Raw genomic sequence first — 27,168 nt, 5'->3', positions numbered from 1 at the left:
GCATTATTTCAACTGGAAAAACTTCATGAAATTCGAGAGTGCATGATATCAACCACATAAAATTTTAAAATAGAAAACACTGAGCTATGTAATTAGAAGTCACCGGTGATTACGAATGATTATTTAAAAGATCTAATGTAGCCCATTTTGGGTTATGATTATTTTCTGTTTCTTGATTAAGATTGCTTGGATAGAGTTTCATTAAAAATGTTTACTTATAAATCGTATGTTGTATGTATTGTTGTATGTATGCAATACTTAAATTGAAAGGTTTACATAAAATTTAAAGTCAAAGATTCCTTTCTTAACTAGTATCTATAATTTATTCAATAAACATGCTTTAGAAATTTTACATGAATCTGTCCCTTTCCTGGACATGAAGAGAAAAAGGAAAGCTACAATATGTTCTACATAGATTTGGGGAATTCTTCCCAGGGGTCTGAAGGAGTACTTGTAGTCTGCTGCCATGCTCTCCACATGAGCACGTGGGCTTCAACTTTAAAACGGATGCATCTTAAGACTTCACTGAATTTATTGTAAACAAAGTGATGTGACTGTAGAAATGGAAAACATGATGCACATGCAGTATCACTCCCGGTAGTGATACTTTTAGAAGATGTTCACATGTATCAATCCAGAAAGAAAAGTCCATGAAACAATGACAGTGTGTGACAGCTCCTCTTCTCATTCTGATGATAAAGTGTCAGATATGCAAATCAAAGGAGAAGGTTTTCTTTTGAGCCTTTTTTTTTTTTTTTTTTTTTTTTTTTTTTTTTTTTTTTTTGAGGAGCTATGAGAGCACAAACTTCATCACATCTGGATGGGCGAGAAAGTAGAGAAAAGGCCTGAAGGAAGACGTGACTATGAGCCTCAAGGCTTACCCACTATATGAACCACTTCCTTTACATAGGCTTTACCTCCTAAATGTGCCACGCCTCCCAAGACTGTGCCACTAGTTGTGAATCAAATATTCCAGCACAAGAGCGTGTGGGGAATATTTCACTTTGAAACCACAGCAAAAAGTCATCTGCAGCATATTAAAACAATGCTGCTCTCGGGTTTAGCCCCTGACAAGTTACCAGGAACGATCCTTGAGGTCGGGGTCCCCTCTGTAAGGAGTGTGTGACTTAAAGAACAAAGAGAAAGCAATTGTAGTTCAAGAGGCCGTCTGTGCTAACTGCTGGAACACCGGGCATGATGCTGCAGTCTGCACGGATAGCACATCTGCTACACAGACACAAAAGGAAGAATTTGCTCTAATTTACGTGTCACGGTGGGAAATGCGGGCAGCAGAACAAGTGCTAAGTAAACACTGGTCTCCTAGAAAATGGCAGGTGATTGATGCACGCGTGGAAATTATGTAGCCGTGGTTTTAAGCTAATTGGTAGCAGAACACTGCGGGATATTACTTGGATTCAGGTTATCTAACAGTTTCCAACTCTGCATCTCAGCTACAGAGTGCCCCTTCACTCTGTTCTTTGTTGTAAATGTCCCCCAGACACTCTGCCTGCTCCTGAATGCTCAGTTTCTTCCTTTGTATATCAATTCATGTGTAATGGGGTGAAATATTATTTATCATGATCAGCATTTCAATGAACAATAAGAAAATAAAAACAGTTTTACTGTGATGGTTTGAATAAGAATGACCCCAATTGGTTCATGTGTTTAAATACTTGGTTCTCAGTTGGTGGAACTGTTTGGAAAGAATTAGGAGGTGTGGTCTTGTTGAGGAGGTGTGTCTCTGGGTACAGACTTTGAGGTTTCAAAAGCCCATTCCCTTCCCAGTTAGCTCTCTTTCGGCCTCGTGCTTGTGAATCAGGTGTACTACTTAGGTACTTCTCCAGCATCATGCCTGCCTACCTACTGTTCTCTGCCATAACAGTCATGGTCTCAGCCCCAATAAACTATTTTTTTCTATAGTTGCCTTGGGCATGGTGTCTCTTCACAGCAATAGAAAAATAAGACATTCACTAATTTATTTAAATATTTGTTGCTATCAATATATTCAAGTAAGGTCTTTATTTTCTTACTTGATTCTCATACCAACCCCATCCTCTACACTTCTTATGACTACTACATAACTAAATATTTATTAAATATTTATTAAACTTGTCTTTAAAGATAAATTATAATATAAGTATAATTATATTTCAAGGGATTTATTAATATTTTTTGAAAGACTATGAAATTTTATTGTTAATAAAATTAAAAAGTGAATGAATAATCCAAAATAAAACTAAAAAGTAAATAAAAGAATTAAACATGAAATTTTGTATATTTTAAATATAGTCTTCAAGAATATAACTTGATTTTATTACATTGGTGTTTTTAATTATTTTCAAAATATTTTTGTAATTTTTTTCATTTATTGAAGATAGATTCTTTTCTCATACAATATATCTTAATTACAGTTTCCTCTCCCTCTACTCCTCCAAGTCTTTCCTCACCTCCGTTTCCTGCTAGATCTACTCCTTTTCTGTGTCTCATTAGAAAAGAACAGGCTTCTTGGAGATCAAAACCCAACATAACTGAATAAAATATATTAAGATAAAACAAAAAAAAAATTACATCAGGCTAGACAAGGCAACTCAACAGGAGGAAAAGAGCCCAAAGAACAGTTCAAGAGTCAGATCCACTCATTCACACATTCAAGAGTCCCATAAAAATACTAAGCTGAAAGCTATTAATATATATGCAGAGGGCTGGGTGCAGACCTGTGTAGAACCAGCTGTTTCTGTTTCAGACTGTGAGTTCATGTGAGTCTTGCTTAGCTGCTTCTCCTGGTATTCTCCATCCCCTCTGGCTCTTACTCTTTTTCCACCTCATTTTCCTTGGGATTCCCTGAGCTCTGATGAGAAGGGTTGATGGTGAATACCCATTTAGAACTGTGTGTTCCAAGATGTCTCTCTGTGCATAATGTCTGACTTGGGTGTGCACTACCTGACCACACCATGTGTAATCCATTGATGTCCCATCTACACAGCTCTGCATGGCACCTTCCACTCACTGCTCAATCAACATTTTAGGAAATAAGAACTCCTACTGCTGAGCCATTTAAATGGTACATAAAGCAGGGTACAATTAGACAAGTTTGCATTTCTCGTGAGTGCCTAATGATCAGGTACATCTATGTCCTTCTTTACAGAACCTGTTTAATACTACTTGCAAATTTTAAGCTACAGCTGGATGACAAAGAATGAAGCATGTGGGTTTTGTGGTTAAATGGCCTAAGTTAGACATCCAGTCTGCTATTCTTGGACATAGGGGCCAATGTCAGGCTACATAGTTATGTACACCCTAAGATTCTCATTGATGATGAGCAATGCATCTACTCATGGAACCATTCCCTGAGTCAACTTTATTGGCCTCTACCCCATCCCATTCTCCACAGAGTCCCCCTCCCTTTGTACAGTGTAAGAAAATCAAGTGACATGTCTGCTTTTAACAATGGAAGCATTAGAGGTAGTCTGTACAAGGCTTACCACCTAGCTGTCTTCCCTCACCCCTCTCTCTGATGAGCTTTTTCTGCCCTTGCTGGAGTGGGGTGGGGAACCAACCATTCTTTACACCATTAGGTTAAAATTGGGGAGTCTTCATTTCATTCTGCTGCAATAAATCCAGGATCTTCTGAGTTGGAAAAAGACAGAATACAAATAGTCTGGCAACAGATTCTGAGCCACCATTACTAAAGCTTCATGCAAATGAAACTCTGATTTGCAGGAAAGAACATATTCAGGGGAAAGCTGAGTTAGTATTCTTCAAAAATGTCACCCCTGAGAGACTGTGCTCTAGTGAATGATTCTATACCTGTGTATATGCTGGCAGCAGCACCAAATGAACTCTGCTTCTAAAGGAGCACATGAAGTTGGGAGGGGAAAATGGTGGCAGGGGTGCTAGAAAGGAATTAGCGTGGAAGTATGTTGGTGAATGTTGAACAAGCCATTAGGATGTCAAGCAGTACCTGATAGTATGTGGTACCTGTAATCTCAGGTAGCCTGCCAAGCCTTGACCCCTCCCCAGAAAAGGTCAAGACCACTCCCACAGGCTATTTAAACTGCTCCCCCAAAATTAAACATGTAGTTTTCCCTCTTGCTCTCCGGTAGTCATATTGGCAACTTCCCCGTTTCCCCTCAGGGCCACCCAGGAGAGCAGGTGTCTAATTAAACCTGGATATCTTTTAATTTGGTCTGATTGGGTTTGATTGGGATTATTTTGTGTCAGCTGAGTGGCTCAGTTAGGAAAATATTCCTAACAGTACCCTCTTCTCGTCTTCAGTCTCACTCACCAATAATAGAGGCAAAATACACCTGAGCCTTTGAAATCTGAGAAGGTATCTCTGGTCTATTTGTATCCATGAAGAAATAGAGCATCCTTCCTCCATCACACTCTCCATAGTGTTCCCATTATTAGCTTCCTCTTCTCATCCCCTTTGATCCCTGTTCTACTTCCTAGCCAGCCACACAGGTTGTAAACAAACCTTTTTGTCTGTGTCTTGCTTTTTAATATAGCAAACACTGGCTTAGCTCTCTTCTAAATGTCTTCACTATCTGCCAAGTACAGACCCTACTTCCTAGCACTTGTAGTCTGCTATGACAGTCCCTCATCAAAATGAGCAGATTGTTGGGATTAGCATCCTGATTCTGCCCTCTGGTAGTCATGTGACTTTGCCTAGGACTCCTCAGCCCTCTATGCCTCTGTTTCTCTGTATGTTTTATGAGAATATTAATGGCACATTCCTCACACAATATTAAAAATCATTTTTTAGAAATGACTTGTCTCTTTGTAAGTTCCCATAAGCACCTTTAATTATACTCAGCTATAACCACAGATTATCTGAAATCTCAGCTATAACCACAGATTAATACAGATTATCTTAAAATCTAGTCTAGCCATCTCCTTTGGAAACCCAGCTATCTTAACACAATTACACTCCCTCTTCTGAGTCCACCCTTGCATTTGATTTTTTTATGGAAATGGTTTTCTAAAATCTTTTTTAGTGAAATTTACTTAATCCCACTGTGAAACTACCTAAATATAGGTATTTTTCATATACTAAATATAGTATTCAATACATAGTAGGTATGTTAATATTTATTAATTCATATCAACATAAAACAAAAATATGAGATAGAATGTATTTGGCTCATTCATTTAACTGTTCAATCAAACAGAAAGAGTAATAATAAAAAAATCAAATTGTAGAATGTTATTTCCCTAGGAAATGAAATTAAATTTTAATCCCTGAAGGTTAAATAAATTTTTGTCTTGCCTATCAGATGTTCTCCACTGTACATCTTTATTCTCTACAAGAGTAAAAGTACAAAGGGGTAAAGAGAACAGAAAGCTTTTTTTTCTTTTATGAAAACATAAATTTCACTTTTTATTTATGCTCTTGAAAATATTTGGCAATCCTAATGAGCAAAGACCGCAGCAAAAAAAAGTAATTTTGGTATCCAAACACACATCATTCCCCAAACCCCGAATTGTTTCAGTACTTAAGAATCCGCTCAGGGCAGATTCAGCTGGAGCCTGCTGCGGAATGTGCTGAGTTGGGCATTTGTGGAAGGTAATTGGTTTTTCATGACACCTCCCTCTGTGCTGTCACTGAGAAGGATCGAGTGCCAGGTCAGAGGTCACTGTTGATCAGCAGGTTTCACACAGAAGTGATTGCTGGAGGTCTAGTGGAGCAGAGTGAGAATCAGCAGGACTCTGTCTAAAGGTGGGTGGCTTCAGAGCACCTGGGCCTTCACTTCACTTCCCCCTCCGAAATCTCATGCAAATGGATCTGTGAGGACCCAGCACAGTAGCATGCAAGCTTGTGGATTCTTGTAAGCATAGTTCCATCCTGACAGTGACATACAGTCCACAACAGCTAAGCTTGGTTTTTGTTCAGGTTATCGAACCCGGGTCCTCATATTTGACAGGCAAGAAGTCTTCCACTGAGCCACATCCCTGGTCCATTTCTCACTCTTTATTTTGAGACAGTTTCTTACTAAATTGCCCGCATTGACTTTGAACTTGCTATATAACCCAGGCCGGTTTAGACCTTGCAGTTCCCATGTCTCAACCTCTCTAGCTACCAGGTTCCACTCTAGTTTTTTTAGAAGACTCAGATGTGAGTGCTTTTGGCACCCGACTCAAAATGGCAAACAGAACAAACCCTATCAAAAAGCAATTGAAATATATAAACTGTGGTTTAGTCACACAGTTCAATACGAGGGGCCAAGCAGAGGACAAATAGCGTGTCTGGTAGGCAAAGCATTCTGCTTTCTTTGTGCAAGCAGTCACTCTTCCGTGTATTTCTCTGGATTCCTTTCTTCTCGATACCAAGAAGAGGCAGTAGAATTTGGACAAGATGTGGCAAGATAAGAGGGTCATTTGGAAACCAGAAGTTCTATGCTATTCTCTCTCTGCCGTAAACTCCACGGTAGTGGCATTCACTCACCTTATTCAAACTTCAGAGGTATTAACTCTGAAAATGAAAGGTGGAGCAGCTGTACGCTGTGCCTTACAACGTCATCTCCGAAACTAAATGGCACTATTCCTGAAGTAAGCACTCATCAAACACTAGCCTCAGTCAGGGCACAAGGAAACTTTCCTGAAGGCTTAGGGACTCTAACTGATGCTTAGGGACCCAGGACAGATTTTTAAGACTCAATGCTCTTCACCTCTCTCATGATATTTAAAGCACTACTTACATGGTTTTGCAGTTTTTAGCAACATTTCTAGTTGCTAGTGTCTTCTTCTTTGCAACTAGTTGGTTTTTAAGAAACAAAACTACACCTGTTTCTGAGAATTTGCATAGTTATGGTGAAACCTACAGAAGGCAGGTGAGTTGAGAGACAGTCTGGAACACGCATCTCCTTTAGCATAAAGGCAACTCATCCAGGTGAGGTAGGGCACTTTCTGTTGTCCCTGAGATTTTTAGACCACTGAGATTTAGAAAGACTCTGCTCTTGGCTCACAGCTCTTTACTAAAATAAGCCAAGACTAACCAAGAGACTATAAAAAAAATGGGCAGGATAGCCCAAACCTGTCTGTTCTTGCTTGTTCCCAGAGTGTGGCATGGAAATTACATCTTTTGAAGAGAATCTCTGAAATCTATGTGGATTATGGCCAAATAAGCTTGTAGAAAAAAACACTAATACTCCTCAAAATTTAGTTCAAAATGATAAAAAGATCAAATATGACCAGATCTATTTAAGTATAGGAGAATATAGGTTCAATAAATACTAAAAACTGAAGCCATTTTAAGAAGTGATTATCTTATAAATAATTTATATGAAGTATGAAATAACTAGGAAATTTGATCTGTATAGATAGTTCAAATTAAAACTCTTTGATAGAAATAAATCTATATTTGATAGACAATTTGATTTAAATGACAGAAACCACATACTAAGGGAGAGGTACCTGCCTTTTTAATCCCACTGCATGGGAGGAGGGCTTCACTGTGAATGAGCCATCAACACTGAAGGATTTATCAAATGGAAAACTGGGAAAGAATACATTACTCCATACCCTGCTCATGTACGCCTTTCTACAGTAACAACACATACATTATGATAATTTTGATTTTTGAAATCTCTACTGACTTAAAGCTTCTGTTTCTAAGATCTGGCAATGAGAGGCTTATGAATAAGGGATCTTGCAAATTTCAATAACATTTTGAAATTTAAATCATTTTTATATGAAAAAAACAGCATTTACCAAACAAACCTCCACAATTTATGTCTTTTGTTGGCACAATAAATAGACAAAATAGAAATGACTGTTTTCTTCCCTAGATCTATGTCTCATCCGGCTGTCTACGCGTATAATACAAATAGCAGCAATAGAAACGCATCAACTATGGGCTGTAATTGTGAGCGATTATAAGACTCATTGTTGGGCTAATTTGGGATTAAGAGCTAGAAAATATCCTCTTTGCTTAGTCCTTTACAAAGTCATTTGCATGAAGACATTTTACTAGTGAAAGTTTGTTCTTTAGTAATAAGTATTAATTGTACAAAACAGTAGGTTTTACTGAGGTATTATCATGTATGTATAATGCACTTTGGCTTTATGAGCCCGGCTTATTACCATTCTCACCTTCTTCTGCCTCTCCTGGCCAGTTTTCTATTCCTTAATTGCCCCATGTGCTTGTTCTATCTTTTTCTTCTCTGTTACATGAGAAGAAACATGTGGTACTTACTCTTCTGTATTTCACCTATTTTGCTTAGCATTACTATGTAGTTCCATCAATTTTTTCCTTTATTTTTTTTATTTTTTTATTTTTTTGCTAACAAAGACTGGGAATGCAGCTGAGCACTGTCGTAGCAGAGCCCATGCCTGGCATGCACATGGTCCTGGCATCCATCCCAGAACATCAAGAAAAGTAGGTGTATTTTCACAAAACTGATAGGATTTCTTGCTTTATGGGTGAAGAGTGCCCACTGTGTATAGAGAGCTCGTTCTTGTTAACCACTCGCAGGCAAGTAGGTGGATACCCAATATAAGCATGAACTATTAAGTGACAAAGTAAATATAAGTCTTATACAGACCTACTCTTCATGGTACAGCCTTAGCTCTCAACATAACCAAGTCCTTAAGAAGTACCTATTTATTACACAGAAGAAATGGTAAAAGAGAAAACACATAATTTCAGAGTATAATTAGCTCTTGAGATTATTTTTAAAGATTTATTTATGTGCATGAGTGTTTGTGTGTCCTTCAGTGCCTTTGGAGGACAAAAGACGTTACTGGATCCTTCAGAACTCAGTCATAGATGGTTGTGAACTGCCATGTGACTGTTGGGAACTGAGCCTGGGTTTTCTGTAAGAGCTGTCAGTTATCTGAACTGCTGAGTAATCTCTCTTGCCCAACTTTAGTGTTGTTTTATGAAGAATTACCTAGATATTATTTTTCTCAACTCACTATGGGTTTATCAATACAGATGTTCCATGACCCTGTAATCAAGAGCCTGGGCACTGAGACATCTCCTACATGGAAGTTTTCTATTATTTTCCTAGGCTTATTCTCCCAATATCATACATTAAACAAACAAGACTGAACCCTCATCATTATTAGAGAGTCATTCACAACTTATTTTTCACATGACTTTCAAAGAACCTGTACAAAATTCTTGAATTTAGTCTTCTCCTCACATCTCTTCTGCCAATAGCTGCCAGCCCCTGAAACCTGACGGAAAGTTGTTAAGAGTTTTTAAATAACTGTTTTCTGAGCAAGGGTCCTTAACTCAGAGTCAAAGGGTTGTGATGTGGGTCTGATAAGCAGCCATTTTCCAGATTAAGCATTTATCCCCTATCTCCCTGAGAAAATACACATGGTTTCCAAGTAATTTTAATTCTATATTTTAAAAGAGTTTTGAAAACATACCTCTTTTCTCAGTCCTGCAGTTACTCATGGCTTGGGGCAAGTCACTTGATGACTGTCCATCAGCTTCCCAATAGCAAGCCAGACTAATGTCCTTTCAAATGATGGGTATTTTAAGATGTTTGTAATCATGAACTGATGATTTATTTATTCCCTGCATCCCCTCTTGTGAGAAAGAGCTTGTGAAATTCAGTCTTCAGTTTAAGAAGATACTTTTTAGTATCTTCCATTTGCTTTGTGCCTTTCAAGGGCTCCACTTCAGTATTTTGCTTATGCCCACCATTTATATATATATATATATATGTGTGTGTGTGTGTGTGTGTGTGTGTGTGTGTATGTGTGTGTGTGTATATGTGTGTGTGTGCCTGAAAATATATTTTTCTATTCATTTCCCAAATCCAATAATTGAGAGTTGATGCAAACCATCAATACTTCACTTCTGCTCACCAAGATGTAGATAGAACCTAAAATAACCAGGCGAATTCTCAAATGATAAGAGGCAAACAGTAACTTTTAAGCAAATTCAAATATTCCAACAGGTGTTATCTAAATCACAGACTTCTTGTGTGGAAACACGAGATACTAGCAGATTGTTGAAGGGGTCGGTCTTTTTATGCCAATGTCATTCTCTAAACACAAAATATAAATTCAAAATGCTGAATTTTCATCCATTCCTGCCATGCCTAGAAAATGTCTTTTTAAGTGTTCTTCTGGAGGCCAGAAAACACTGAGTACATCATGACATCATTGTTCACTTCCAATTCCACCTAAATTTCCCTGAGGAATGCTACATACACATAGTACAAATTCTGAATTGCACTTTGAGGATTTTTGAAAATATCATTAAAACTACATTGTTTCAGGCTCATGAAAGTTGAAATCATGATGCTTTTACTCAGCTCTAAAGCTGGCTTTGTAGACTTAAATTCATTATAAACCATCATTCAGTCTCTGTACAAGAATGAACAACAACTAGGAAAGCAATAACACATGAAAAATTATAGCCCTTAGTTAAATTTGAGTTTTGAATACATGGCATTTTATTTTTAATGTAAGCATGTCCCATGTATTGAATAGAACAGAATAACATTTAAAAAGCCATATTGTATCAGTTGCCTTCTTTTGCTGTGATAAAACACTGTGATCAAAGAAACTTATAGAAGATAGAGTTTATTTGTGCTTACAGTGTCAATGGGTCTGAGCTCATGGTGGGGACAGCCAATAGCAGGCGACTGGAGCTGAAAGCTCAAACCCTGAACTTCAGGCAGGAGGCAGAGAGAATACTGGAAATAGCATGAGAATCTTTTGAAACCTCAAAGTTCAGCCCCAGTGACACACCACCTTCCATGAGGCCACACCTCCTAATCCTTCTCAAACAGTTCTACTTAAAACTACCATATTTCATTCCCTGATACCATAGACATGTGGCCATATCATAACACAAAACACATTTAATACAATTCAAGTGTCCCATAGCCATTCAATGTCAAAAAATATTTCAAAGCCCAAAGTATCTTCTTAATCTCAAGGCAATCTTAACTGTAACACCCTGTAGAGAGCAGTTTACACACTACCAACATAAATGGCACAGAATATATATGCCATTATAAAAAGGAAGAATGGAGATTAAGTGTAGTGGCATTTCATTTGTATTTTAATAAATAAAGCTTGAGAATCAAAAAAATAAAACAGCTTGTTGCTCTGATGAGGGTCTCTGTCTCTATTTCCATCTGTTGCCAGACAAAAATTCTATGGTGATATTTGAGATAATCATCAGTGTGATAGTGGGGCAAGGACAGTTCAGGCACCCTCTCCTCTGCTGTCCAAGGACCTAGCTGTGGACCTCCCCATGGACACCTGGGATCCCCTCTAGAGTCAAGTCTCTTGCCAACCCTAAAATGGATCCCTTAATGTAGGTATCTTCTTCCCTGCTCCTATATCCACCCTTCCTCCATCTCCACCCTCCCACTCACACAAGCTCTTGCCAGTCCTTCCCTTCTCTCTTCCCTCTCCCCCTCTTCCCTTCCCCCAACCTCACCCCCACCCCTGCCCCCACCTCCCTGCTCACAACTTTTGCCCAGCAATCTTGTTTGCTTCCATTTTCCAGGAGGATCTATATATGTTTAGGTCCAGTTGAAGGGCAGAAGGAGGGAGAAGACGAGCAAGGAAGTCAGGACCACGAGGGGTTGGTTCACCAAGGGAGGCAGTGTGCCTGTTCTAATGGGACCTCACCAAATCCTGCTGAACCGGATCTGAATGAGCATGTGATCAAACCGGACTCTCTGTGGCTGACAATGGGGGCTGACTGAGAAGCCATTGATAAAGGCACTTGGACTTGTTTGTATGGCATGTTCTGGCTTTTTGGGACCCTAGTCTATATGGATGCACAGCTCCCTAGGCCTGGAGGTAGAGGGGAGGGCCTTGGACTTCCCACAGGGCAGGGTTCCCTGCCCTCTCTCAAGCAGGGAGGGGGAGGGAGGACAGGGAGATTGGGAGGAGGGAAGAGAGTGTAAATAATTGAATGGAAAATTTAAAAAAAAAAAAAAAGTAAAGCAACCACAATGATCAGCTTTACAGACCAGGTAGCAAGGACACACAATAGCCACAAAGACACACACCTTTAATCCCAGTAGCCACACTAACTTGCCATAGAAACCAGGTAGTAGTGGTGCATGCTCTTAATTCCAGAACTAGAGAGGATTATAAAACAGGAGGAGACAGCTCTCAGGCTCAGTCTCATTCTGAGATTCCTGGAGGCAGGATCACCATTTCAGACTGAAATTGAGGTAGAAGCCAGTTGTTGCCTGTTTTGCTTTACTGACCTTCAGGTTGAACCCCAATTTCTATCCCTGGGTTTTTACCAATCGTGCTTCAACTGAGTAAAGAAATGCTAGACCAAGGTAAAACTAAAACCAGAAGGTCAAACTCTAGTACTATAGCTCCGTGTTTGATGTCAAAGGGTTTAGTTGGCTCTGCCCTTTGAATTTGCTCCCTGAACAGTTTTCTCTTTGGGGGATGGCTTACTTCCTATTTGTAGCTCTTCTTTTTTTTTTTTTTTTGGTTTTTCGAGACAGGGTTTCTCTGTGGTTTTGGAGCCTGTCCTGGAACTAGCCCTTGTAGACCAGGGTGGTCTCGAACTCACATAGATCCGCCTGCCTCTGCCTCCCGAGTGCTGGGATTAAAGGCGTGCGCCACCACCGCCCGGCTTGTAGCTCTTCTTGATATGTATCCCATAACCCTATGACCTCCAACATCATAAGCTCATCGTGCAACTCAGGCTTCACTTTTATCACTTCTCACAGTGGCCTCACAGGGTTTTTTAGCCTCTCCCTCTCAGAGCCTTCATACAGCACTGTAGACACATTTTACCTACTTTAATGGCTCTTCTTAACCGTGAAGGAAAGTCCCACAACCCCTTTATTTGTGGATTTTTGTGACTCTAAAACAGTGAATAGAAAAATAATAGTGAATAAAAGTGAATTAACTCTAAAAGTGCATACCACATGGACAACACTGCCGAGTTTGAAAGCCTACTTGGGATGAACACTGCCTTTCCTCTGGTACCGTACATCCAGCAGCTTTCCATTATTGCTGTTCTTCAGGAGCAGGAAATTTCTTAGGCACCCTCCTTTCACAAGTTGGAAGCTCAGCTGGGTGCGGCTCTGCCATGAAGGCATCTTTATTACAAAACAAGAATCATATATATTTTTTTCTTTCAGTTCCAACCTTGGTATTCTTCTTATTCTTATCTTCAAATTGTACATTTTATATTTCTTTTTGCCCACTTTTTCTCTTTTCCTGTAAATCTGCATAAAGGTGATTATTACTAACCACAAATAAAGTCAATATTTGGCTGTCTCGAAAAAAATAATCTTACATTTTCCAATTGAGCATCAAGTAAATTCTTATGACTAAGGCAGAAGGCAGTTAGATTCTTTACCAAATATCACAAGAAGATCTTTAGCTCATGTGCTGTTTAATCCCTTGCTTCTCTCTGAAACCTCTTGTGCTGGGCCTTCAGAGTCTAGATAGTTCCAAGCATGACTACCTTCCAAGCCCCTACTAGGGTGGCTCATTAATTTCTGCTTACAGCATTCAATCATTTTATTAGTCCGAAGTCTCAAAATCTTCCATATTCCTCCAAAGAACTGAATGGCCATGTCTGCCACAGGATTATACCTCTTCTTGGTACCAAGTTCCATGTTAGTTACTTTCTATTGCTTTGATATAACCCCATGCCCAAGGCAAATTATTTAAAAAAAAAAAAAAAAAAAAGAAAAGAAAAAAGAAAAAAACATTTAGGGCTGGAGAGATGGCTCCGAGGTTGAGAGCACTGACTGTTCTTCCAGAGGTCCTGAGTTCAATTCCCAGCAACCACATGGTGGCTCACAACCATCTGTAATGAGATCTGGTGCCCTCTTCTGGCATGCAAGCATACAGACAGACAGAATACTGTATACATAATAAATAAATAAATCTTTAAAAAAAAATTTAATTGATCTTATAATTTCAGAGGGTTAGAGTCCATGACTGTGAAAGAAAGAAATACTGACAGGAACAGCTGAGAATGTATATTTCAAACTGCAAATAGGAGGCAGAAACCATAGTGGGAAAGGGGCAAATATTTTGAAATCCCAAAATCCACCCCCATTGACACATCTCCTCAAAAAAGACCATGCTCCCTAAACTTTTCCAAACAGTTTCACCAACTGGGGACCAAGTATTCAAACATGTGAGTCTATGGAAATCATTCCCATTCAAACGACTGCACAAGTCACATTAAATTCAGACTTAACTTCTGTTCTTTAGTTTACCTGGATATCTTAACAATACTACATCAAGACATCATACAAGTGTCAAACATCAAAAACTTCATGTCCTGATGCCTCATCAGAGAAGGGCTAGAAATATGACACTTAAACAAACTGAACTCTTGATGACAGACACACAACCCACCCTTTAATTTATCATAACAAAAACATGGATTGTATGAAGGGTATGGAGTATCTTATTAGCCTTAGAACATTAAGGGAAACCTATTTTTTTATTTCTTTGTTTTGTTTTCTTATTTAGTCTTTGAAAAGGCCATACATGTCGTATTAGGCAGGGTTCTCTAGAGTAACAGACTTATATAATGAATCTCTTTTTTTCTTGCTCTCTCTCTCTCTCTCTCTTTCTCTCTCTCTCCATATATATGCATGTAAAGCATGTAAAGGATTTACTAGAATGGTTCAAAGGCTAATACAACAATGGCTGCCTATGAAGAAAGTCCTAGAATCCAATAGTTTGTTCAGTCCATAAGGCTGGATGGCACCGTTTCTCTTCAATATATGCCATAATCACAAAGTAGGCTCTACTCCCTGTGAAAGAATGGACTTGGTATCAAGGATTAGAGCAAGAAAGGAGAGAGGGAAAGGGAAAGAGAGAGGGAGAGGGAGATGGAGAGAGAGAGAGAGAGAGAGAGAGAGAGAGAGAGAGAGAGAGAGCTTCCTTCTCCCACATTCTTCATATAGGCTGCCAGAAGAAGGTGTGGTCCAGAGGATTAAAGGTTTATCTTCCCATCTCAAAGATTCATGGTAAAGTGGCTCTCCACACTTACCATGATTTAATTAAGAAGAAATCCCTTACAAGTATACCCAGTCATTAATTTCAGCTTAATTAAATTGACAATCAAGAGTAGCCATCACACATGCATACGGTGTACTTTGATCCTACCCATCCCTTACAACTTCCTCTAATACCCTTTCATCTCATTTCCCTCCCTATGACATGTCCTCCCTGTTAAACATTTTATTTAATGTTTATTCCACTGAATCTAATTAATGCTGCCTGTATGCACATGGGTGTGCTGTCTTCCACTGGGATTAACTTTGAGTGGCCATACTCCTAAATAAAAGGGAATTCTCCCCACTCAGCAGCCATCAACTTCCAATTGCTCCTCAATAAGGTATAGGGAGCAGAAATCATGATCCCCTTACCAATCCAGCCTTGGAATTTTTTTAACAGGCTTGATCTCTTGTGTAGGTAACCATTGAAGCTGTGGGTTCATGTATACAACAGCCATGCCAAGACCATAGGACAGCACCACTTGAAACAGTAATATGTTTCTGCATTTACCACTAACCACTGCAATAAGAACTTTCTCTAATCAAGGTTGGGAGCAGCACCAACCTATGCATATAAACAGAAATATTTAAAATGTAGTTTGATAACCTGACCAACATTAAAAACAAATCAGTTTTGTTCTCTCCTAGGGCCAATGACTTCCCTAGTCATGTGTTTTGACTGTGTCCACAGTATCAAACATGATTGCTTCCAATGTAGTAGCCTCAAATTTAATCAAGAGAGCAGAGTGGTTGGTTAGCTCCATAAACAGTCTGTCACTATTGCACTGTGGGTACATCTTACATGGAAGGTTTATATTGTAGTATGCAGGGTCTAGCATTGGATAAGAGTGCTGATGTATTTTCTCCCCAGTCACCTTGCATAGTGCTTTCTAACACTGTGAAATCAAGCCAGCAGGGAGAGTTTCCTGATCAGTTCAAGACTGACCCCCTTGTATTCGGTAGCTATGGCAAAAAGATCAGCAGGCAACCAAGAGCAATGACAATAACCTGTATTGTTTCAGGTACCTCTGTGGCTAACCTGACCAACAACTAGCAGCAAGGTAATTCATAACACTGAGATTTTCATGTAATAACCCATGTCTTCTGCAATAGTATTCTTCACTAATGTGGTGATATTTCTTTTTCAAAATCCTTTTTAAAAAAGAAAGAAAACTATTTTAAATTATCTCACAAGCTCATGTTGTTTCATCCTGCTATGTAATTCTAACTGTTCTGGAATTTATTACAGTCCTAAGCTGTCCCCAAACTTGGAGAAATCCTCTTTTCCTTGCCTCCCATGAATCAACATACCTGTAATAAAACAAAATTAGTACAGCAAAGAGGAGAAATTGTTTCTTGAATAAGTTTCTCAGCTTCAAAATTTTTGTTGTGTATGTCGGTTCTGTATCGTACCTCCTAGGACATTAAGAATGCTATTCATAACCTGGAACAGATTTAATGAGAAACACAAAATGAACAGAGAAACCTAAACAAATTAAATGGATCTATTCTTTCACTGCACAATAGATTTTAGTTTTGCCCCAAGGAAGTCTTATATTTCATCATTATTAAAAATGCCAGCAATATTTTGTCTACAAAGAGAACAAATTTTCCCTCCTACTTTTCGCTCTGACTTGAAACCTCTTACTGCATATTATATGAGTCACAGGGGATCTTAATTGCTGCTTTTCAGGATTACAAACTCTGAAACCCAAGGTGGCATTTTGCTAAACGCATTTTGTACATTTAGGGCTGTTGAGCATTAACAAAAAAAATCTTAATAAAATACAATGAGAAAAGCCATTCTTGATATGATTTTTCTTCATGTGTGACCTTCAGAAGTTGAAATAAAAGATTCTCAGCAAACTGAGCTCTTTCTTGCTTCTATTAACTGTAAGGTCTTCTTTTTCACATTGAGTGTCATGATCTACAAAGCCTCCTTAGCACCTTCTTATCTAATCCATAATTTGAGAAACATCAGCAATTCTACAGTATGGAAAGATGTGAGATGAAAGCTTGGACAAGTGCTTAAAAGCCTCCCAATTCTCCATTTGCTTTGTCCCCTGGGCTGCTTGATCCTAATCGGTTTTCAAGCTATCATTATATTCAAATGCCTCTGAAGGCAGCAAACCTGTTACTCTTGGATTTGGAAAGAATCAGGAAGATATATCAACAAAATGTGGGGTAAAAGAGATGTGAAAAATTGTGCACTAGGGAACTGAGAAAAATATTTATAAAAACTGCATTTTGTTTAGGGATATGGCTTGAGATTCTTTGGATTCCACATAATTATATGGTAACTTCAGCATAGTGGAAATTGTCCATCATTTTTATCAGAAGAATGAGAATATTTTTTTAAAATGCGTCTTTGTCTTCTTTCCTATTTCCACTAAATATGAGGTAGCTTGGTGTTTTAGTTTTCAGCTTTATAGGTAAAATTCAGTTACATAAAACTAGATAATTCTAATACTCAACCTATGATGTGAAACATTTTTGTTTAAGCCATGAGAAATTGTTCATACCCTTTGAAACATCTTCCAGAACCTGGAGAAATTTGCCTTGGCTGTATCTCCATGACTTGAACACAAGCATCAGGGTAAAGAAAACAAAGCCTTTATGTGACACGCTGACTTTCCTCCTGATGCCTTGAGAACATGAGACCCTAGAGGAGAAGGCAACATGGCTCAGACTTATGTCTACACGCTCAGATGTGAAGTGTGATCCATTGCAGATCTCCATAGTTCCAATTTAAACCCCGAGACCTTCTCTATACACTCATAAATGTTAATTAAATGCTGTTATCAATGTTTTTATAAATATTACTGTCTTTCTATTCAGTTTAATTTCAACAATTTTGTACTTTAATGCTCTAAACATTTAAAAAAAATGTGTCAAGACAGAAGTTGAAAACTTTCTAGAATTAAATGAAAATGAAAACACAATATACCCAAACTTACGGTACACAATGAAAGTAGCTCTAAGAGGCAAATTCATAGCCCCAAATGCCTACATTTAAAAAAGAAAGTGGAAAGAAGTCATTCTAATCACTTAAGAATGATACAATGATAATCAAGCCACAACTCATAAACTAGAAAGTGTAAGGGACTAGAGGGAACAGATAGATCTCATTAAGAAAGGAAAATAAAATAGATAGATGTGAATGGGAGGAGGGTCTGTAATGGTATCAGTTGGGGAAGGGAAGGTGAAAGGTGGTTATGGGAATTGGTGAGGAGAAAAAATAACAAAATTAAGGGGCATCTGAGGTGCTTGGGTGATCAAGAATGTGAGACTTGAGAGGCATGGTACCCAGAGGGGGGAAAATACTGGTCTAAAAAAAAGAAAAAAATATAAGGATAAACCACCTTGTAGTGATATTCTGATGTACTCATAGATCAATGCCTAGTTAAACTATAGGCAGAGCAGTTTCCTCCTGTATCAGATGGAAAAAAATAGAGAGCTCCACAGCCAGACATTATATGCCAAGTGAGAGTTGGAGCATTCAGCTCTAAATGGGCTGTCTCCATCGAATCCTTCCGCTCAGAGCTCAGCAAACCCCTGGGGAAGAGTAGACAGAATGGGTGCAAAGCCAGAGGGAAAAGAGGACATTAGGAGAACAAGGGCCTCTAAGTCAGCATGAGCAAAGCTCAGTTGATCTCACAGAGACTGAGGCTGCGTGCACAGAGTCTGCATGTGTCAGTGCCAGATCCTCTGCATATATATCATAACTTCCAGATTCGTGTTTTTATGGGATTCCTGAATGAGTGAATGAGTGGGTCTCTGACTCTTGTCTCTTGTCGCCTCTTTCCCTCCTTTGCCTTGTCTTATCCAATTCCAAAGTGATAGTTTTTGTTCTATCTTATTGTATTTTATTTTGTTATGGTTTTTGAATGAACGGATGAATGAATGAATGAATACTTACCCACAAGGGTAAATGTTAAAGCCTGAGCTGTCATTTATATTTGCTGAGAGAGAAGAAATCAGTTTCTCCAATAAAGTAACACTTGGTATATAAGCCACTCCAGGGTAGGCCACGTGTTTAGAAGCAGTTGACCAACATATAATGGACTCCACAGTTTTTCTGTGTGTGATTTTATTTGGTTACATTTTGGTGGGGTTTTGTTGTTGTTTGGTTGATTTGGTTTTTAAGTGGGTTGGTTTTCTTATTTTTTTCTTTTTCTTTTTTGGTTTGTTTGGGAGGGCATGCTTTTATTTTGTTTTCTTATTTTGGGGGTTGTTGTAATGTTTTTTGTTTGTTTGGGGGACACTTAAAGTTGGGTTACTAGAGTCAAGAAAAGGACCTTGAAGGACATGAAGATTGGGAAGAATATGACTGAAACATATTTAATTTTAAATTTTTGTTTTAAATAACAGAAATAAAGTATAATAAGTGAACTCTAATTAAGCCTATTAAAATGGTGTGCAGATTTAAATAGGTTATTCTCAAAAGAAAAAACTCAAATGACTGGTGATAATTTAAAGATATATTCAGTAGCCCCAGACATCAGGAAAATGTAGATCGAAACTACTTTGAGATTTTGCTTTATGCCTGTCAGAATGGCCAAGACCAATAAAACAAATGATAGCACATTATATCAAGGATGCTGAATAAGGAGAACACATCTATTGCTGGTGGGCATACAAACTTTCACAGACACTATGGAAATCAATGCCATAGTTCCTCAGGAAAATAGAGATTGTTCTACCTCAATATCCAGTTATACTGCTCTCAAATATATACCCAAAGAATATGCCATCCTATTACAGAGACACTTGCTCAACCATGTTCATTGCTTCACTCTTCATAATAGCAGATTTGGAAACAGCATAGATGTTGTCAACAGATAAAAAAATGTGGTAAATGTAAACAATGAAATATTACTCAATCATTAAAAATCATAATATCTTCAAGTAAATGGATTGAGGAAGAAAAACATCTTACTAGGTGATGTGACTCAGACCCAGAAAGGCATATATGGTGTTAATCACTTATATGCAAATGTTAGTTAAGTCAAAAATAAGCAAACTACAATCCATATAACCAATAATATTAGGTGTAGAGTAAAAGATAAGTTGAAAGAGACACATATCCTTAGTAAGCATAAATAGTGCAGCATAAATTCTAATTGGTGTTAATAACTCACCAAGGCCAGCTGGCCCAGGTCTGAAAAGGCATGGGTTAAAACCGGACTCGCTGAACATAACGGAGAATGAGGACTACTGAGAACTCAAGAACAATGGCAATGGGTTTTTGATCCTACTTCAGGCACTGGCTTTGTGGGAGCCTAGGTAGTTTGGATGCTCACCTTACCAGACCTGGATGGAGGTGGATGGTCCTTGGACTTCCCACAGGGCAGGGAACCCTGATTGCTCTTTGGGCTGACGAGGGAGGGGGACTTGATCGGGGGAGGGGGAGGGAAATGGGAGGCGGTGGCGGGGAGGAGGCAGAAATCTTTAATAAATAAATAAATAAATAAATAAAATAATAAAAAAAAAACGGAGTCAGATATAGGGATTAATGCTGAGCAATCAGAGAAGCAGAGCAGCTAGCCACTAGTTCTTACCTCTACTGAATCCTCCAACCAAAGGGGAAATCCTCTCTCTAGGAAAACTGAAAGCCCTGGGCTCCCATCTCCTCCCACCTTATATTCCTCTCTCTGTCCTGTCATCATTCCTGTCTCCACCTCCCTATGGCTGGGATTAAAGGCATGTGATCCCAAGTGGTGGAATCACCTTTGTGTGAGCTCTGTTTCTCTTTTAGACAGATTCAATCTCCTGTAGCCCAGGGTGACCTTGAACTCACAGAGATCCATCTGCTTCTGTCTTCTAAGTGCTGGGATTGAAGGTATGTGCCACCACTGCCTCTATGGCCTTTGTGGCCTCTATGACTAACTAGTGCTTTAGCTCTGCACTCTGATTTTTCAGGCAAGCTTTATTTGTTAGATCACAAATAAAATATTACTACAAAATAGAATAGATAGTTTAGTTAGGGATGAATAAGATGAGGATAACCAACCAAAATGTACTTTAAGACCCTACTTCATGAAATGGAACCTATCCAGATGCTGCTTGCGTGACCAGGAACTTGAATCTAGATAGTTCCAGGACCTAGGGGGAAACCAAATACTACCGTTCTGCTAGAGGAACTTAACAAAACAAGGGCATCTAATGACACTGTGCTCTACTCATATATGAGTATCTTCCTCAGCCTTCGTCAGAGAAGCTTCCTTTTGCAGCAAATGCAAACAAATACAGAAATTCACAGCCAGACAATATGCAGAGAGTGATAGTCTTTAAAACACTCAGTCCGAAATGGAATGTTCCCATCAAATTCTTCTCCTCGGTGCACAGGGAATCCTGTGGAAGAGGTGGTGGAAAAATCATTAAGATCCACAGGGAATGAGGGACGCCAAGGAAACAAAGCCATCTAAATACAACAGAAAGGACACAATCACAGAAGTTGTGGCAGCACTCTCGGGGCGAGCACAGGTGTTCACCAGATGGGGTCCTAGGGTTGAAAGGAGAAATGGACAAATGCCCCATGCCTAACCTGGAAGTTATTTCCAATTGATAACCACTTGCAAAGGAAAAAGAAAATGTTTCTACCAGGGAATCTCACTGGAGAAACAAAGGCCTCTTAAGGGTAGGCTGTATGCCCAGCAGTAGATGGTCAACAGAAAAGGCACTCAAGGGCATCTTTGGAGGCATTTAGTCTCATAGTGCTGCAATTTTCTTCTTCCCTTTTCTCCTTATACCTTATGTGTCCTTTATGTATATGTGATGGCTTCCCATTTTGTGTTTTTAATGGGACAGCTGTGGGTGCGAACGTGTGAGTCTCTGCATTCATGTGCGTTTGTTGTGCTTTTTTCTTTGGCGCTTTTTCTTCCATTTGTTTGTTTTGTGTTATTTTCATTTGTTTGTTTTTGTTTTACCTTTTATTTTATTCTTATTCCTTAAATCCCTGTTTGTTTTTTTAACAAGAGACAGAAAGTATGTGAATCCAGACGGGAGAGGAGGTAGGGAAGAACTGGGAAGATACAGCAGGTGGGAAAACTAACTGTGATTAGAATATATTGTGTAGAATATATTGAATATAGTCTATTTTCAATTTTCAAAAGTAAAAGACAAATAGAATCCAATGTGTATGAAGAAAACATTAAAAAGAAGAAAATGAAATATTAGAACTCACAAGTAAGATCAAGTGAATCAGAAATATCCACTTGAAAGTCATCAAAAACGATGAGTAAAGTTGAAATACTGTGAAGAGAAGATAGAAAAAAATGTTTTTAAATAGAATCGCAATTCATAAACTATCAAAAGTTCTGATTGTGACCAGGACTGGAATTTCTGAAGAATAACAGTGAAAACATTCAGAGAACTGGAAGAAGTAATGTTTGAGAATGTCTAGATCTGATGCGAGAAAATAATTTACAAATTTACCAAGCTTTAAAAACCTTCAAGTGGTTTTTAAATATGAACAAAATTGTGTCCGTAAAAATTATGTACATGTTGCTTATAACCAAAATGATGTGAGATAATTTTAATATTAGCAGAAATAAATGGCATGTTATGTTATAAAGAGAAAGGCAAATCAGAAACCATGGAAGCGAGGTGACACTGAAGGATATGTCTAATTACTGCATTTTAAAAAATGGACTCAGAATTCCATATTTAGATAAAAAAAAAGCCTTCTTAGAATGACAGCTAAAGAAGGCAAACAAAAGATTATTCCAGACAAATGGAACTAAGCAAGTTGGTTTCCACTGAGTCTGTACTCAGAACATGTTAGGGAAGATCTTCAAACAGAACAGAAAGACACTAGATTGACATTCACATCTTCAGATACAAGGAAGGTTTTAAATGATAAACCCCTATTTTGATAGACAATCATATTTCCTTTTAATTTCTCTAAAATGCATATTTATATTAGTTAAAACATAGACTGTGGTTTTTTGTGGGACTCAAACTCCATGTCAGTGGATCACTCTTGACGAATGACAAAGATCATTGCCTGTGCAATGTGCAAAAATTTTATAGCTTGTGAAAAATGGTTTAATACTAATTGTAAGTAGACTGCTGAATTACCTGCAAGCAGTTTCACCCCGAGAGGTCACTGAAAATACAAAAGTACATTTTTAAGCCAATCACTAAATTAAGAAAGAAAATTTAAAACTACTCAAATCATAAAATAAAAATCAGAATGAGATGAGGGGGAAAGGAAAAGATAGAACAAAAAGACTATTAACACACTTGATACTGAAAGCACAGCTGATTAAAGCTAAAATCAATTCATTAGACTTACCTGTAACTGAAACTTTTATAGGGTTAGGGACATCAATAAGACGATAAAAGTATGACACAGAGAGTAAGTAGACATTTAAAAATTAAATATTCAAGAAACCACTAGTATCAAGTTTATATAAAAATTCCTCAAAACCCAGTAGTTAAGAATATATTTGAAATTTTTTATATTGAATAAAACACCCATCTGCTTGCAGGAAAACCCTGTTTTCTAGGCCTGAGGATAGATAAGGCTGAGAGACTGTAGGTGTATGAGAAAGCACAAGGGTAAGATAGACTCTCACCTAAATTTAAGAAAACAAAGGGAACAAAAATGATATACAAGAAGAGACAAATGAGCTAGTGGTTCATCAGACATTTCCTGCAGGCTCTAGCAGAGCAAGTATTTTTGGGAAAAAAAAAGTTTGAATTAAGACGGAGTAAGCAAGGGATCTGTTATAACCTACATGTCAGAAGTCTTGTCTTAGAGAAAAGCTTGTGGGACCGTAACAGCATGTTCCTCACCTCTAAATCCTTCAAGATAGGTGATTTTTAAAGTCAATCAAGAGCAATTCCAGAGGTTTCTTTGTGTTTCTCTTTGATAATCTCACAGAAAAGAGATGCATTATGAATGTCTTTGCTTTCCTGACACATATGGCATTTGAGGTGATTCTGGGGTATTTTCAAGGGTATTTTATGGAACCAGTTTGTTTGGGTTTTGTTTGTATGTTTGTTTGTTTGTTAGTAATAACAGACACCCTGCTTTTGCTATCGTGTGACCATCTCAAATCCCATCGGTTTTAACCTGGTCTAGAGGGACCTTATAGATAGTAGATTAAAAGACCCAGATTGCATTTCTCTTCTGTCCCCTTGCCACGTGGGGTCTGTACTTATCTCAGGATAGGGTAAGATTATAATCCAACGAAAATAGATTTCTGTGAGTAGCTCATAGTTAAAATAACTGGGCACGTCTATTGTCTGCTTCCTTGAAAGGTTGCATGCCTCCTTCTGGGACCATGAAACTAGTCCACAGATCAGACCCATGTTGAATCCTCTGGATCCTGTGTCTGAAGGGCATGTTGTCTTCAGCAATAAGGACTTACTTCAAACTTCTGGGAGGCAGCCAAGGGCAACAGCAAAAGCTGATAATGTTTTAGGAGTCTTGGGCTCCCTAACAAACTACTCAAAGGGGAATTTCTCGTGATAAGTATTGGAATTTCTGCTAAATAGTCTGTGGCTCTTGTTGGGAGCATTGTCAACATGACACAACGACCCTAAAGGTGCAATAGTAGCAGGCATATCTTGGTGGTAACAAATATCTCTCTAATAGGATTTAAGACCCATTAAACAATAGGAAAACCATGTCTGCTACTGGAAATATAGCCAGCTACCTACTGTGAGGTCATGGATCTCGGAGGAAAATTTATAACCACCAATTTACTAAAGCAACATAATTATTAACTGCATCATATATACTTAATCTTATACCCACAGATAAGTGCATCTTTTCCCCCTCATTAAATACACTTCTCTTAGCAAAAGAGACCATTACAAAAACTACAACCAATCAAGATACAGAGAGAAAGCGATTGTTGGGTGTCAAGCCCTAGCGGATACATCTATAGCACAATGTCTGCAGCTAAGTTTCAAAGAACACAGTGGGAAAAAAGACAGGAAAAGTATAAAAGTCGAAGGAGCATCACAGCGTATTTGCTTATTACTTTATGAATAAATAAAGAATGGGAGTCAGATGTTAGAGTATAAACCTGACAGAGCCACAGAGTTACTGATAAAATTATCAGCTGACCCTTTTCTTCACCTTCCCAGATTGAAAGGGGCCACAAATTTTTCCAAGTCCCTTCTTATTCCTCCATGTGTCTCTCTATCTTCCTCTGAGTTGGCCAGAAAACTCTGTGGTTTATTCTGGCCAGCTGAATGTGGAGTCAGAGTGACAATGCAAATAAATCTGCAACAGAACAGAAGTCACTGTGAATCTATTTCCCCTAGAAATGCCGGGGAAGCCACACTCAACAACATGGGTGCCTAAACAACACTGTATAAGAATGACACTCATAGACATGCTAACATGGAAGGGGAAATATCACACGGCCCCAATTGTAGACAAAGAGCTACAGGCACCTAAGTAATGCTGCATGTAGAGAAAAGAGTCTTCTCCGGGGAAGAACTTCCCCAGTTAATTACCCAGTATCAAGTGATCAGGCCTGAGCTCACATCGATACAAGAAAGATGTTATACAAACTGAACAGGTTGTACTTATATCTTTAGGATATAAGTTGAATATATATATTCAACAATTACAGAAAAAGAGGCTATAAATGTGGGCGATCAAGGGAGGGCACATGGAAGGGGTTGGGGTGAGGAAAGAGAACTGGAGAAATGGTGTGACTACATTTCAGGTTCAACATAATGAAAAAAATAATTTCTGTGAGTATACACTTATAGAAATAAACTGTGAAATAAACACATACAAAAGTCAATATATGTTTCTTAGATGAGAAATGTAATTAATGTCGAAATAATAAGGAAACCAGATCAAATTGGACCACACATTAATAATCACTACAGGGAAAAGCCATAGGTAAACGCTAGAAGTGAGCAAAGGTTTAAAATAAATAGTATGATTACATGTCTTCAAGGTGTTTCCCCTCAAAGCATTTATTTCAGAAGGAATGATAGTAATTTGCTATGAAAAACACTGCAAGCTCCATTTTAACCAAGTGATAAAACTTTATCTCCAGGGAAGTCACACAAATATCACCCATGGGTCTGAAATTCTCTCCTTTCAAAGTCACAGATTTTAAAAGACAGAGAGGAAGAAAGGGTAAATCTATTAATAGGCAGTTCAGAAAAGGTTATGGTTTCCAATTATATTGGAAACTATGCCTACTGTCCCTAATAATCAGATAAATGCAGATTTTAAACTTTCAATGCTATTCTTCTAGATCGACTTGACTGGTTAGAAACTGAAAATACCTTCTCACTGTGAGAAGGTTGAAAAGAGACTCCTGCTTCAAGGGACCTTTTTATACACTGGTGCACGGACACCATAACCCCTTCGGAGGTTAATATTACTCTCTCTTCTAGAATTTAAACAACACATCCTCTTTTACTTAGTATTCCTTCCTTGACATTTACGTTACAGACACACGAGCCATCTTTGAAAGTATACTAGTTACATACGGGGCAATAGTTACAGCAGCTAATCCCCAGTCCCAGTGAAAAAGCACATTCAAAATAAAACACTGAAAATACAAAAAATTAACAGATGCTAGAATATTTATCAAAACTATACCAGGAAAGCAGTTTTTGTTTTGCTTCTACTTCCTGGCTATTATAAATAAAGTTGTTATGAACAGAGTTGAGCAAGTATCACTGTGGTATGATTGAGAATCTTGTGGATGTATGTCTGTGTAATGGTATTTTATTTGTATTTTAATAAATAAACTTGCCTGAAGATCAGTGAGGTAAAAAGCCCCATTGGTTAGCCTTAAGGCCAAGCAGTGGTGACACACACCATTAATCCCTGTAGCCACACTAGTTTGCCATAGAAACCAGGCAGTAGTGGTGGACACCTTTAATCTCAGTCCTAGAGAGGAATATAAAATGGGAGAAGACAGCTCTCAGACACAGTCTCATTCTGAGATTCCTGGAGGCAGGATTACCGTTTCAGACTGAGGTAGAGGTGACAGTCAGTGTCAGGTTGTTTTGCTCTTTTGACCATCAGATTGAACCCCAATTTCTTCTCCCTGGGTTTTTATTGATCATGCTACATGACCAAGAGTAGTATAACTGAGTCTTAGAGTAGATCAAACCTCACAGGCAGGACAGACTTTAGGCTGACGGTTATGTGGTTGGGTTGGCAACCCAGTCCCTTCACTGCAAGACCTGC

This window comes from Chionomys nivalis, chromosome 8 (assembly GCF_950005125.1).
Source record: "Chionomys nivalis chromosome 8, mChiNiv1.1, whole genome shotgun sequence".
Taxonomy (NCBI): Eukaryota; Metazoa; Chordata; class Mammalia; order Rodentia; family Cricetidae; genus Chionomys; species Chionomys nivalis.
The sequence above is the reverse complement of the archived record's forward strand: the minus strand, read 5'-3'. Positions refer to the sequence as shown.